Genomic DNA, 14,314 nt, shown 5'->3' with positions numbered 1-14,314 from the left:
CTGCTGAGGTAAGTTTGAACTGCAGAAGTAGCATCAGCCTGAGCATTTTATCTTTTATGACCTCCAAATACACTTGGCAAGGCCTCAGAATCATTTGTCCTTGGTGAAGACTAATTAAACACTAAATATATGCTTCTGAGATTAACAGCTGGACAGCTGTGTGTGAAAACATCCCTTGCAAAAAAGGTTAGCAGGCTGAACAGGAGTGTCACAGAGCATTGTGGAGCGATGAAGTGCTTTAGACAGAGCTGTCAATAATGTATCTCTCTGGTATGACTGCTTTTTTAATAGGCTTAATTATTTTCTCCTCCATTCTCCCGATTTCCATCCTTATTAGAGATTTCCTTACGGCTCTGGATAGCAGTGCCAAGGGGAAGTCCCTGAAGTTATTGTCAAACTGGGGCTCCACAGAGGAGGCTGCGTAGTGCTGGTTGCTTTCATAAAATCACAGGCTCATAGAATCACTGACTTGGAAGGAACCCTTAAAGGTCATCTAGTTCAACCACCCTGCAATGAACAGCTTGATCAGGGTTCTCCCCTTCCAGCCTGACTTTGAGTATCTTGAGGGACAAGTCATCCACTAGCTCTAAGGGCAGCTTGTGCCAGTGTCTCACCAGCCTTATTGTAGAAAACTTCTTCCTTATATCTGTTCTAAATCTCTCCTCTTTTACTTTGAAACCATTTCCCCTTGTCCTATTACAACAGATCCTGCTTCAGAGTCTGTCCCCTTCTTTGCTTATGGAGGAAATGTCACATTCATATACTGTGCTTGATTTCTTCACTCTTTTCTTCACCTACCCTGTAGATGACCATGTGATTGTACTGTACCATGATGAAGAAAAAGCCACTGCTATATGGGGAATAAGACTGTTCATAAATTAAAGATAATTCATGATTGTAATTGCTGATTTTTTCCCCAGTGTTTACTTTTGCTTTTGCACTGTACATTTGTGTATGGATGATCATGATTAAGAGAGGTGGACTGATGGAGAAAAATCATAGAGTCACAGAATGGCTTGGATTGGAAGGGACCCCAAGGATCATCAAGCTCCAACCCCGCTGCCCCTAATATCCAACCTAAATCTTCCCTCCTTCAATTTAAAACCATTTCCCTTTATACTGCCATTATCTTCCCTCATAAACAGCGGACTCCCTTCCCATTTGTAAGCTCCCTTCAGGTACTGGAAATCTGCAGCAAGGTCACCCTGCAGCCTTCTCTTCTCCAGGCTGACCAAGCCCAGCTCCCTCAGTCTGTCTTCATAGGGGAGGTGCTCCAGCCCTCTGATCATCTTTATGGCCCTCCTCTGGACCCACTCCAATACCTCTTGTATTGGTGGTCCCAAGCCTGGACACAGTATTACAGATGGAGCCTCATGAGGGCCAAGTAGAGAGGGACAGTCAACACCCTGTCCCTGCTGGCTACCCCTCCTCTGATGGAGCCCATCTCCTGGAGCACTCCTCTTTTAGTTAAGAAGGAGATATATGTTTTCTGATTTTGATCAAAGGTAACATCAGAAGTAATGAAAGGAGAAATAATCTTCAGAGAAAGAGGATTCTTTAATAAAGAAAGGATCTATCTTGGAGATTTAACTTTCTTAAATCTTTCAAATCCTTAAGCCAAACGCTTTAATATTCCAAAATTTTAAGACGGTATTTATTTCATGTGCATTAGGAACAAGTAACCATCACCCCCCTAACTGACACACTGGACACTCTTTCCATGTGGAACTGGCACACCGGAGCCCTAAACGTGCATTTTCTGTAAAATATTTCCAAGTTCCAGACTTCCATTATAAATCTTTCTATTTACTGACACTCATGGTATTGTTTTGCCCTTAATGGTTTATGTACATATAAAAAGGCACTGGGTTGTATTTACCACCTTCCCAGCTACTGAATTGCTTAGCACAGATACATTCTTTCATGAGTACTGTCATTAAATGCATGAAATTATTGATTTAAACTGCTTTCCTGAGAGGCTGTTCCTTAAAAAGAGCAGAGTCGGGTCTTCTTTTGTCTGCAAACTAGGCTGAATTTCATAATAAAACTTTCATCAATCAAAACTCTGAACAACAATAACCTCCCTATGATACATCAATGACTAAATCTCCAAGAGAGCGGGCTTTATTTTTTTCTTAGGGAAAAAAAATATGAAAAAGAGAGAGAGAAAGACTAGTAAGGATGCAGTTTTTCTTGTAAGGAACTCCTTTTGAAGAGATCATGCTAAAAAGGCTCCTAAAGGCAACACTTGCTGCTGTAATTTGTAGAAGGGAGCTCTCTTAATTACAGCCGGAGTTTATTGCATCTCTCTTTCTCTCTCTCCCCCCATGTGCGTGCACGCAGAGAGCTCGAGAAAGCTGGCAGCACTACCTGAATAGCTATTGAAAGAGTGTGTGACTTCTCAGTGCCTGCTTCATTACTGGGTGCAGCTCTTCCCAGGCGTGAGAGCGCCTAACTGCATTCTCCCATTGCAAAGACCTCGGTAAGTCCCCTCCGCCGGCAGAGCTGCGGGTTAACCCAGCCATGGGGAGGAGGGAGAGGCAGGGGAGGTGTGGGCACTCGGCACAGCTTCACATCTGTTCCATTTCTGTGATAAACGGGTGGGATCTTCTCTGCTTTGCTGGGATGCAAAGGCAATCGTGTGGAATGTTTTGCGTGCTCAGGAGTGGTGCTAAGTGCCTTCAGGAGTGCTGGAAACTGAGCGGAATTTTTCTATGGGAGATGAGATTGGTGAATGCTTTTCAGAACTGCAAGAAGAGTGTTTGTGTCTCGGTTTGGTTTCCCCTGTAATTACCCTCTTGTTTTCCTCTCCCTCCTTTTATTTATTTTGTGTGTGTGTGTGTGTGTTTAATATGCTATTAGGGTCAAAAAGAAGAAACTGTGTCTTCCTGCTGATTGATGGCTTTTGAAACGTAGAACTTTTATCAGGAGAGGGATGAGAGCTGCAGTTCTAGAGGAGATCTGACTGCTTTTTATTTGCATGTGCCTTCTTGTCCACGTTTCTGGTGCTGATTGTATGGGTTTTACCATGCTCAGAAGTCCAAAAAGCTAGTATATGCACATTTACTTCTGCAGACGCTGATGTTTATGCTTGTTAAATGTGCTCGTGTCACATGTTTTATTAGTCACAGCCTGACAAGTGGCACTCTCCAGGTAGCTCCTTTCAGTAGATGCAGCAGAAAGTACTCCCAGACTCCCTGACTCTTATTTACCCTGATCCTGTAAGTCAAGCTCATTAGACTCAAAAGAAAATGATAGAGGCCATTGAAGAAGTCAGCCTGTAACTCTCCTGGCCCCAGCTGAGCAATGGCATTAGAAATAAGAGCTGTGAATGATGCAGCTGTTGGAGGATCCCAATGCTCCAGAGCTGGCTGCCTTTTGATTTGAAAAGTGTGAACGAGTTACTCCAGGGATGGGCTGGAGGTTATTGGCTAGCAGTACAAAGCATTAACAGAATGACTGTCTCCTAACTGAACTCACATGCATTTACCCCATATGGAGGTAAATCCAATCTAGAAGAACTGCTTTTTAGTAGCACGATATGTAACCATTGGCTCATATTGCTAGTCCAGTCCAGATGTCTGTTGGCAACAGCTGTCCATTGGATATACAGATGACACAGACATATTTATGAGGGGGAAAGCTGCTTTTTCTATTTAGAAAACATACACTAGTTATTTGAAACTGTTCCTTGGTGTCCCCAGACATCACTATCTCTTCTACTGAGCAAACATGATAGCTCAAAGGATTAAGTTTTAAGGTCAGCAATGCTTGCTTTTCAGTTAAAGTGGGTAAATTTATGTCTCTTCTACAGTCAAAAGGACCAAATTGACTTTTGTTTTGCTTTGTTTTCTTTTTGGAAGGCTTCAGTGCATAATACAACTTTTATAAGCTAATATTAATACAGAGCTCAGATCTGTAGCCAAGAACAAAACAGGTGCGGCTTCTTGAGACCCAGTTATTTTACATTATAGTGATAGGGGAAGGTGTGCAGATGACTACAGAATTGAGACAAGGGAGCTCATATAGCTTCATACAGTGGAGGCAGTAAGTAGGAATATCCTACATGTTCCAGGTTTTCAGAGGCAACATTACTTCATCGATAAACTAAATTGTTGTCAAAATCACATTGTTACCTGGGACACTTACTGCATCAGATATAACAGTGGGATGCAATACAGAGATGAATCAATCCAGGTAGATGCGTGTGCATGTGTGGCGGAGGAGAATTTGTAAGAAAATAACAATTTTTTGTTGCTGTTTTGCTTTATTTTGTATTTGTGCGCAACAGCTCTCTAAGTTTGTTACTAGAATACTTTCAGTACAACAGTGCATTGCCCTTTCTCTGTTTTGCTTTAATTATCTGCCTGGACGTACAAAAAAAGTAGAAAAAAATCAATAAGAATCTCAGTGTGTAGAGGGTAGGAACATGTACTTCTGCTGAGCTCTGTGCCACAGCCTTCTGTCAAATTCAGCCTTGATCACATTCATTTTAGTAAGGAGGTCTGCTATCGGCATGGCAGGATGTTCACAGAGCAACTTGATAGCAGGTCAGGATGGCAGAAAAATGCTGAGGGCTGTTTGCCAGAAGCCAGATGCCATGACCCTTCTGCCTACTGGAAGTGAGTATTCTGAGTATGTTACAACCAAGCACATGATGAAGAGACAAGGTATCTTGGCTGACAGGTAAAATTTTTGTTTATGTTGTCAGTGTCTGCTCTGTAATGCCTCACCCATGGCACATGGGATCTGGCTTCTCTGTTTGTCTATCCCACCAGGAATTGGATGAGGCTGGAGCCGTTTGTCTCTTCCCACATAAGGAACTATGGGCACCTGTCAGACAAGGCTGCCCTACACTTCAATATGAACCCACACATCCATTTAGTAGGAAACATAGTAAGTGGACATACTGACTATGTTTGGACTGCTCTAACACAGTTGAAGTCAGACAGCACATGGAAATACAACTTACATTCCCTCTCATCCAGTTGCGACTACTCTGGAGAAGAGGCCAACACCCTCTCTACCATAATCTCCTTTCAGGTGATTGTAGAGAGTGACAAGGTCTTCCTGGAACCTCCTCTTTTCCATACTACACAATCATACTTCCCACAACTGCTCCCCATAAGACTCATGCTCCAGACCCTTTGCAGCTTCCTTGTCTTTCTTTGGACACATCCCAGGAGGGTTGTGTTTGTAAGAAGGCTGGACTCACTGATAGAAAAAGTCTTCAGACTTTGCCAGCAAGAGCTGCTGAGATCTAAATGTACCTTTAAGCCAACCTGGGTTTTCATCAGAAATTCTTTCTGTTGCTCTCTGACTTGAAATGAGCTTGTCTCCCTGTCTCCCTGTCCCCCATCAAAGATCACAATTCATGAAGCAGAAAATGCCTGACGCTCAAACACTGGCAGAGTTCTTTTAAATTATGTTTCTAGTTCATCATCCTTTTGTATGTCAAAGTTTCCTATTTTCCCTCTCTATTTTTATATATAGCAAAATGTTTCAATCCAGGCATTTCAATACCCATCAGTAAAGTGTATGCGGCAGTATATCCTAATCTACTGAACAAACAGGGATTTTCAAAGGGCATTCCCTGCACTGGCTGTAGGTTTGGGTTTTGTTTTTTTTTTTTTTGTTTATTTTTTGTTTTGTTTTTTGTTTAACTTCAATTACTCTACAATTAGTAAAGCCAAACTGAAAGGAGCAGAGACTGGTGTAATTAATTGTGCATTGACCTAAAAACCCTTTCTGTTGCCCTCAGACACTTTCCTTCTTCTCTCCCTCTTTCGTGTGGTATCCCTCCGAGTTTAACTTCAACTGAAGCTCTTTGGAACAGCTATCACGTATCCACTCACTGCACACTTTCTTGTCCACCATACTTCATGGAAATATGAAATATTAACCATAGCTGGAGTGTTTGGAGTGGATAAAAACTAATGCAATCTTCTGATCTTAGCTGCATTTTTTTTTTCTATGATTCCTTGCACCTTAGTGTGGTAAAAAGGAGAGAAACATCTTCAAAACTTCTGTGAACTTTTTGTTACTACCCTTGGAGAAGGAACTCAAAATCCAACATCTGCTGTCTCTGACCACTGCATGATCTTGGCAAGGGTGGAAGGACCTTGAAAAACCATGCTCATGCAGTGGAAGAACAGTAAGGATGTTTTTCAGCATGGCATTCTTTTGATTAGAATGACTTACAAATTGTTTTTTGTCATTGCTAGGACAAGAGTGGAATTGACATTTCGTAGCATATGAATTCCCCAGAAATTTGTACCCTATAATATAAATTAGGTTAAAGGCAGTTAACCAAACCTCGAGACAGCAAGTTTTCATTTTATTATTCTCTGAAAGGAAGAAAATCTACAATGTAAATTATAGGAAGACAACAGTGGCACAAGAAACATACAACTCTAAATGAAAATAAACTGATGAATTCAATAGGAAATTGTAGTCAAAATTCCTCACTAAGCTGAAAAAGAATATCTAGATACAGAAGCCACACAGTCTCAGTTTTCCACTTACTCTGTTTTTGTGTTAACTGTGCAAAACAATTAAAGAAGGGGAAGGAGAGCAGAGCAGATAACTGGATAATAGCAGGAATGATCACAACTAGTCTGTACATTTCATTGAACTTCTACCCAAATTTTACTTGAAATTGATTTTTTTTTTCACTGAAAAACGATGACAGAATATGTTCCAGCACTACAACAGATGCTATTAAAGCAGCTTCTTTCCATTATGAAAATAAAGCTGAAGCACTATAGCATATGTTGTGTTGATTCATGTCTTAGGAAATACCATCCCATGGAGATATATTTGATAAATGCAATAAGAAAGCAGCTGATTCCTTGGAAAAATGCATTTGACTGCAGCATTAGCCACTTGCATATTGTACTTGACAAACACTCAGATGTGATATGCTCTAATACATTGCCACAAGACCTAAAAAGTTTCATTCAGATGCAACAGTATTCCTTTATACTCCTGAATGTCTTATAAGATGCTACCTGCAAGATGAAAAGATTGGTAAACAATTCCTTTTATGGTCATCTGGCCCTGATGTTCTGTTGCTAGCACTCAGATAGTACAGTTCCTCAACTGCAAATTCAGATTAGTTTTTCTGCCTCCACCTTCTCCACACATCCTTCATCTGTCTCCTTTGCTTGGACTGCATACTGAGGGCAAAGACCCTGCCTTGCTATATGCACATGGTTCTTGGCTGTAGGTGCTTCTGCAAAAGAACTTCCTCCCCCAAGCTAGTAACTAATGTTGTTGGTATCAGCCTCAGCCAATGCCAGTGATGCTGGGAGCACACACCCCTACATAGAGGTCTGAACCTGGAAGCACCTGCGGGCTATAGACCCCGTCTGGGTGTGATTGCCCTGTGCTGTGGCCACCAAGGGCTTCAGTTCCCCCTTCTACTACATCAACATTTCTTAGAAATAACAAAATCCATACTCGAGTGTTTGAAGAAGAGGTCGTGTGTATCAATTCTAGAATCAGCATCTGGGAATGGACGTAGCAATTATATCGGTGACACTGAGAAATACCAAATTCTCTGACAGTTCTGTTAGCTCCACAGAGCTGCCTACCGTAAGTAAGCGTTTGCTTTTGACAGTTAACTAGATAAGGTGACTCTATGGGGAGCTGATAGGTGCCCTAACAAGTTATGTTGTTGCAGCACTTTCTTTCTGACCAGGATTTCACTCACATAACTGACAGCTGGCACCTTTGGTAAAATTCAGCATAAATCAATCAGAACAACAGCCCATCTTCCTGATGCAGATATGTCCTGAATCTAACCCTGTGTGTTTGGATGCAACAGGCTCTGTGAAACAGGAGCAGGTTTTGGAGCCTGCTCTTAACTTTGTATTTAGTATATTTTATGTTAAAATATAATCTAACAATACTGAAAGAGTGTTCTGTTCTACCTTTAAAGAGCAAAAAACTATCTCTCTATTGAAGTAAGAGCATTCAGTGAATTGATCCTTGATGAATTTCTTTCAATTCAAGGAGGTTTACAGGTGTACAGACAAAGCACGGATCCTGTACAGTGCAGCTGTGCTACATGCTTCCTTGTCTTATTGCTCCATTGTGATCACTAGGAGAAGATAAAAATTAGAGTAGCCCAGCACAGGATAGGGAAAATAATTAAAATATTGCTTCAAAAAGTCCTGCAAAACTCTTATAGGGAATTACTTTTATGTTGCTTTTCTTGAGATAGTATAAAGGTGACCACTACTCTAGACCAACTAAAAGCCTAGTTTCTTACGGAGTCTTAAAAAGAAAACTCAGGTAGTTAAATGTAAAAGATCTCTTTCACTGTATTCCAATTGAAATAGTTGGAAAATGGCTTCAAATAAAGCTAGATCTGCCCATCTCATAAACCTCTCTTGTCTTTTAGCTGCATTCAACCAAAAGTCAAGTCACAAGGTGACTCAAGACTAGTGTCTAAGTTTCAGCTGGGATGGAATCGTTTTCTTCAGTGTCCGGTATGATGCTGTGTTTTCATTCTAGAAGAAAAGAAATACTGATAACACACCACTGTTCGTGGTTGTTGTTTAGTAGTGCTGTGCAGAGCCAAGGCCATTCCAGTTTCTCAGTGAAAAGCTGGGAGGAAACAGAATCAGGACAGCTGATTAAACTGGCCAAAGGGATATTCCATACCACATGGCATCATGCAGAAAGAGAGTCTTGAAGGGTGTGGTAGTGCATCTCGCACTTTGGCTTGCTTGGGGGTTAGCTGGGCATGGGTCTGTGCATGAACAATTGTTTGCACGTCATTTGTTATATACATTCATATATACATATACACAGTCATAGCTATTTTCCTTTTCCTTTTCTCTATCTTAATAAATAGTTTTATCTCAATTCAGTAATTCTACTTTTTTTTTTTTTTCTTTTTTTTCAAGTCTCTCCTCCATCCCACCAGGAAGGGAGGGAGGGAGTGAATGGCTGTGTGGTGCTGAGCCACCTGCTGGGTTAAACCACAACACATAGATTCACTACAGAATAGGAAAATCCCTAAAGCTTTTTCTCCAAGAAACTGTCTACCTCCTAGAGCTGTAATCAGCTCCCTAGAGCTTATTGTCAGAACAAGCACCCTGAATTTGGCTCAGAAAAAGACAGTTATGCCTTTTCTGTACAGCTGGGAGTTCCTGCAGCTCTACATGTTGACATCACATATCTGAGCCTCCTTTGGGCACTGCTGGAGCTCTAGGGAAATAACGGTGGTGTGTGGTTCTTCACTCTCCAGACTTAAAGAGTCCAGGTTTCTTCTTCTGAGTGACACAGGACGGCCATCCACTTTCACAGAGTTAAACAAAGTCATTTGGTGGTGAAATCATTCAGCAGTGAAGGAGAGAGAACTTATGTATTGATTGAACTCCCCACAGATGTTACATGACATTGCTGAAGTACAGTTTGCAGGATCAGTTATTTGTGCCAGCAAACTGTAATACTAAAACTGTAGAAATTTTAAGTAGGTGTAGTGTTATATTTAAAAAATGAAAAATTTATTTCTTCATGAGAATGCTGTGCTATGCAGGCAAGAATTCATTCTGCATTGCTTATTGGGAAGCACCGCTGGATTTTACTTTCCAAGGCATTACAGAGAGCAGTACAGATGTGAGCCTTAATCTCACTACAGATCCCCCTTTGAATTCTCAGAGCATATTTTTTGGATCAATATCCTACTACCAGGTGTGTCTGAGGTCAGAGCTCAGCACCTCTGCTATTCAGCTAGCTGCCACGGTTTTAGCTTGGCCTCCCAGCAGCAGTGGCTAGTAATAAAAGCAAACTAAAAGGCAAAGCATAAGGGTACTTCCATGTCCTTCCTCCCTAGTATTTGATTTTCTTGGCATGGAGCTGGGACAAAAGCTGATATTTTTTCTGGCCAGCAGTGGGAAGGAGCAGAGCTGGTAACAGGATAGTGGAGGGAGGAGAGGACATGCATCATTGTAGTGTAGCATTCTGCGTCACTTCTATCGTGCTCCAGATAAAATATCTGAAAAGTCATCAGGCTTTTGCCATCTGTTCAATTTTTGGAATGCTTCCAGAAAAGGACAGTGCTTATAAAGAGCGTGTCCATTTTAACTAACAGATTCTTCCCTCTCCTCAAGTGCAAACAATATACATTTCATTAGTGATTACGGACACAGCTGTATGTGCCTCAGCTCACATGGACACAACAATAACAAGGCTCCTAATTTGCAACTAATCCACCCGGCGACATGCAGACTTCTAAGCAAGCAACTCTACATCCCAGTAATGAGTATGTTATTTATTAGAGTTGGCTAAGCTTGCCTGGTTTAAATCTGGATTTAATCTTATCTTAAGGTATTCAGTTCTGGGATTTTGCTTCAGCAAAGTGTCAGCATAGACATACATATTGCGATGTCTGGAAGTACCTACTGGACAACCGTGCTCCAAAGCTGTTCCCCAAGAAACGTGCAACACCTCTATGTCAGTGTAGATCTCCTCTTTCGTTTTTAAAAAGTAGCAACTGAGAGTAAACCATAGTGATCACCTTCTGATTATGCACTGCGTGAACTACCAGCCCTGTGCACTGCTGAAACTAGTGACACCCAAAGGAATAAAATAAGGACCAGCACATTTCCACATGATACATATTAACACCTGACCTCAGGATGAAGTCAGGCAAAATCAAAACATGATTTACAGGAGTGATTTTTCTTCTCAGCTCTGCAGTTATTGAAGGCATTTAGTATACATTAATTAAAATTAAAAAAAAAAAAGAAAAGAAATCTGCTCATGGCTAGCTTAAGGAGCAACATGTGGCACATAATTTGGATTTCTGGGTGATTTAGACAGTAAGCTGCATTACTCATCCCTCTCATTTAAGATATGTTGATTCCATAATCTTCCATTTGGATTTTCATCCAAACTTTGTTTTAGTGTCTGCCGGAGAAGGAGGTACATCATAGAGTGAGCAGTGCAGGGTGAAAATTGTCAGTTGAAAGAAGTCAGTTGAAAGTTGAAAGAAGTGAATATGACAGAAAGTGACCCTGAGCAACAGCAGTGTATGGGAGCTTCTAATTTCCTTTTAGTGACAGAACAATTATTTTACTTTTTCTCCAGCAGCAAACAATCCTTCTGTATTTAGTGCAGGATACATTTATAATCAAGTGGCAATTTAGCGTATGACCTTCTCTCCTTGTTTGAGCTGAAAATCATCTCATGGAATCATGAGAGATCAGACTGAGAGAGATCCATGGGCAAACAACTCGAAAGCTTCCACTATCGGGAGGAAAAAATAAAAACAAAATATTTTTAAAAAAGAGGATTAGAGATAGAAAATGCGCCATTTTCATCAACAGCCCTGTGATTCAAACATCATTTATTTGAACATACAGTAAAAAAATACCCAGCTGCTTGCATGACTGTTGTAGCAGTCCAAATCCATGTGTTCCTTTTCATTAACTAATGTACTGGGGCTATCCCCAGACGCTATCTATCCATGATTCAGCAGAGACAAACCAATCTGTCAAGCAACCAAGCTAGTGTTAGGTGTGATAAAAAATAATCCTATGATAGGCCTGCAGCTAATACAATCTGATCAATTATGAAATTAAATCATGAAGTCTGAAATAGAAGAGATAAGAATAGAAGAAAGGAAAGGAAGAGAGAGAGGCAGAGGAAGAGGCAGAGGGAGGAGGGAGAGGGAGAGGGAGAGTGAGACAGGGGGAGGGGAGGGGAGGGGAGGGGAGGGGAGGGGAGAGGAGAGGAGAGGAGAGGAGAGGAGAGGAGAGGAGAGGAGAGGAGAGGAGAGGAGAGGAGAGGAGAGGAGAGGAGAGGAGAGGAGAGGAGAGGAGAGGAGAGGAGAGGAGAGGAGAGGAGAGGAGAGGAGAGGAGAGGAGAGGAGAGGAGAGGAGAGGAGAGGAGAGGAGAGCAGGGGAGAGGAGAGGAGAGGAGAGCAGGGGAGAGGGAGAGTGAGACAGGGGGAGGGGAGGGGAGGGGAGGGGAGGGGAGGGGAGGGGAGAGGAGAGGAGAGGAGAGGAGAGGAGAGGAGAGGAGAGGAGAGGAGAGGAGAGGAGAGGAGAGGAGAGGAGAGGAGAGGAGAGGAGAGGAGAGGAGAGGAGAGGAGAGGAGAGGAGAGGAGAGGAGAGGAGAGGAGAGGAGAGGAGAGGAGAGGAGAGGAGAGGAGAGGAGAGGAGAGGAGAGGAGAGGAGAGGAGAGGAGAGGAGAGGAGAGGAGAGGAGAGGAGAGGAGAGGAGAGGAGAGGAGGGAAAAACTAATGCTCTCCAGAAAGATATGAACTGTGGTGGCAAATCCGGCAAAGATAATTAAGTCATGTCCGTATGAAGGTTGAAATTAATCAGAAGAGGAAGAACTAAAGTTTATATAATTTCCTGAGCTTGTAAAAAATTCATAGCGAAGATTACCAGTAGGAAAAGATGCTCCATGGAGATAGAGAAGTGCATACAAGCACTGTTTCCCCTGCTCTGTCTCAAATGAAAGAGCAGTAAATAGGAGTGGCAGATTTTCTGAGCACATTTTTTCCTTGGCAGAAGCCCAACCAGGTTCACTGAAGCATCCTGATAGACTGTGTAGGAACTATGGGAATACCTGTTACTTGAAAATGGATCTTGATCTGCAACTTTGTTTTTGGATGGACTAGGGAGGATGCTGTAAAGAGAAAACTGATGACTTCATGGTGGGTACAGTTCAGTAGAGCTGACTTCCTAGACAATTGTTTTATAATTCAAAGGATAAAAGGGATAAGCTTGAGCATGGGAAAAAAAAAAAAAGTAACAAGAATCAGTTTGATGGCCAAGGAATGCGAGGTAATTTTGGCCTCATTTGTTCATTTAGCCCACTGGCACACTGCAACGTGAGATCAGCTTTGCGCAGCTGAAATGTTGGTCGAACATGCTGCCAAATCCCTGGCCACCCTGAAGCTGCTCAAGCCAAAATCTGGAAAAGCTGTGTGTGAGTGACAACACACAAACATTGAGAGCCAAGGGCAGATTCGTGCTGAGAGTTGAGGTGGGCTGCAGGACTTTACAGTGGAAGAGGCTTTACCAAACTAGGAGTGATACTAATGCAGCCCTCCCCGTGATCTTAGAAGGTTTTCTGTCATCAAGAAAAGATGCTATGGGAAAGAAGAATGCAGCAGTGTTGGCTGGTGGCTCCGTGGGGCCAAGATCACCTTGTAAAGGAGAGCAGATGAAGGTGGCTCTTCTCCATCCTACCTCACTGCAGAGAGATCGGCAATGTAGACAAAACCTGTTGGGGATTTGCATTAAGTACAGGGAGACTATTAGCTTACATGGTAGGCATTCCTCCTGAGCTGCAGCGAGCATCACTTCACCAGCAAGATTACCAGAAGTTCCAAGATACACATCATGTTTATATCCTAGGTTCTGAAGGAAAAAATGTGGAGGATGAAGGTCACTTGTCCCATCATGACAGCCCACAGCAGACAGCAGACAAAGACAAGCAGTAGTGTGGGCCAGAATAGAGGGTAACTTGACCTACCTAAAGGAAACAAAACTTCTGTAGAAAGCATTAGAAACAGATCCGTGAAAAAGCAGCATGACCACGTTAGAGCTATTATAGTTTAACTAAGAACGGACAAGAAGAATATAAGCTGTTATTCCCTTGGTGTGCCTGTTAATTTGGTGAGCAGAGTTTGGGAGTCGAGGTGGTAGCGAGGCAGGACCAGCAGCAGGAAAACAGGGGCTTCACTCAGAGCACAGCTTCTCAGGCCAAGTCGTTTAGAAATTGGCAGCCTCACACATGCAGCAAACACCAACATCAGAATGAATTCAAAGCTGTTATCCCACAGATCCAGAACAACAACGGCAACAAAATTATAGAAAGGTGTTACCAGTGTGAGCCCTGCAGAATTTGTGTTTGGCTTGGCATCAAAAGCATGTTGTGAGATTTTTGACCTGACAGCGTCAGCTGTGGTCTTTTATTGAGAAAATTTATGCAGCCCTGAAAGTGAGGAGTTGGCAATTAACAAGAGCAAGTTTGTCAACTGTGCTGCCTTATTTGGACACTGTAGAAAATTCTGTGCACACCATGTGAAAAAACATGCATCCTATCAGATATTTTCATTGTCAAGAAGGTATAAGCTTTGGATAATCATAGAAGAAGGAAGTGCACTGGCAAAAGTGTGAAATATCACAGTGTTAAAAAATCTAGACAACATTTCACCCTCACTTTATTACAATTTCTTCATGGTTTTGTTTTGTTTTGTTTTTAGAACAGGATTCCCTTTTAAATAGAGCACAATCTGTTTGGAAACATTAGGCTGCATGGTGTCTTGCATATTTACAGGGCT

The 14,314-nt window shown here is 42.0% G+C and overlaps 1 protein-coding gene across 1 annotated transcript in view; it reads left to right on the top strand.

The window, feature by feature from the left end:
* Positions 1-2,419: 2,419 nt before the first annotated feature.
* Positions 2,420-14,314, top strand: part of ST6GAL2 (ST6 beta-galactoside alpha-2,6-sialyltransferase 2) — a 173,940-nt gene continuing 162,045 nt past the window's right edge. Inside the window, exon 1 of the mRNA XM_048933746.1 lies at positions 2,420-2,482. The gene's annotated coding sequence lies outside the window, so the exon portion shown is untranslated. The remainder of the gene's footprint in view (positions 2,483-14,314) is intronic.

This window comes from Lagopus muta, chromosome 1 (assembly GCF_023343835.1).
Source record: "Lagopus muta isolate bLagMut1 chromosome 1, bLagMut1 primary, whole genome shotgun sequence".
NCBI lineage: Eukaryota > Metazoa > Chordata > Aves > Galliformes > Phasianidae > Lagopus > Lagopus muta.
Note: the sequence above shows the minus strand (reverse complement) of the source record. Positions and strands in the feature narration are given on the sequence as shown.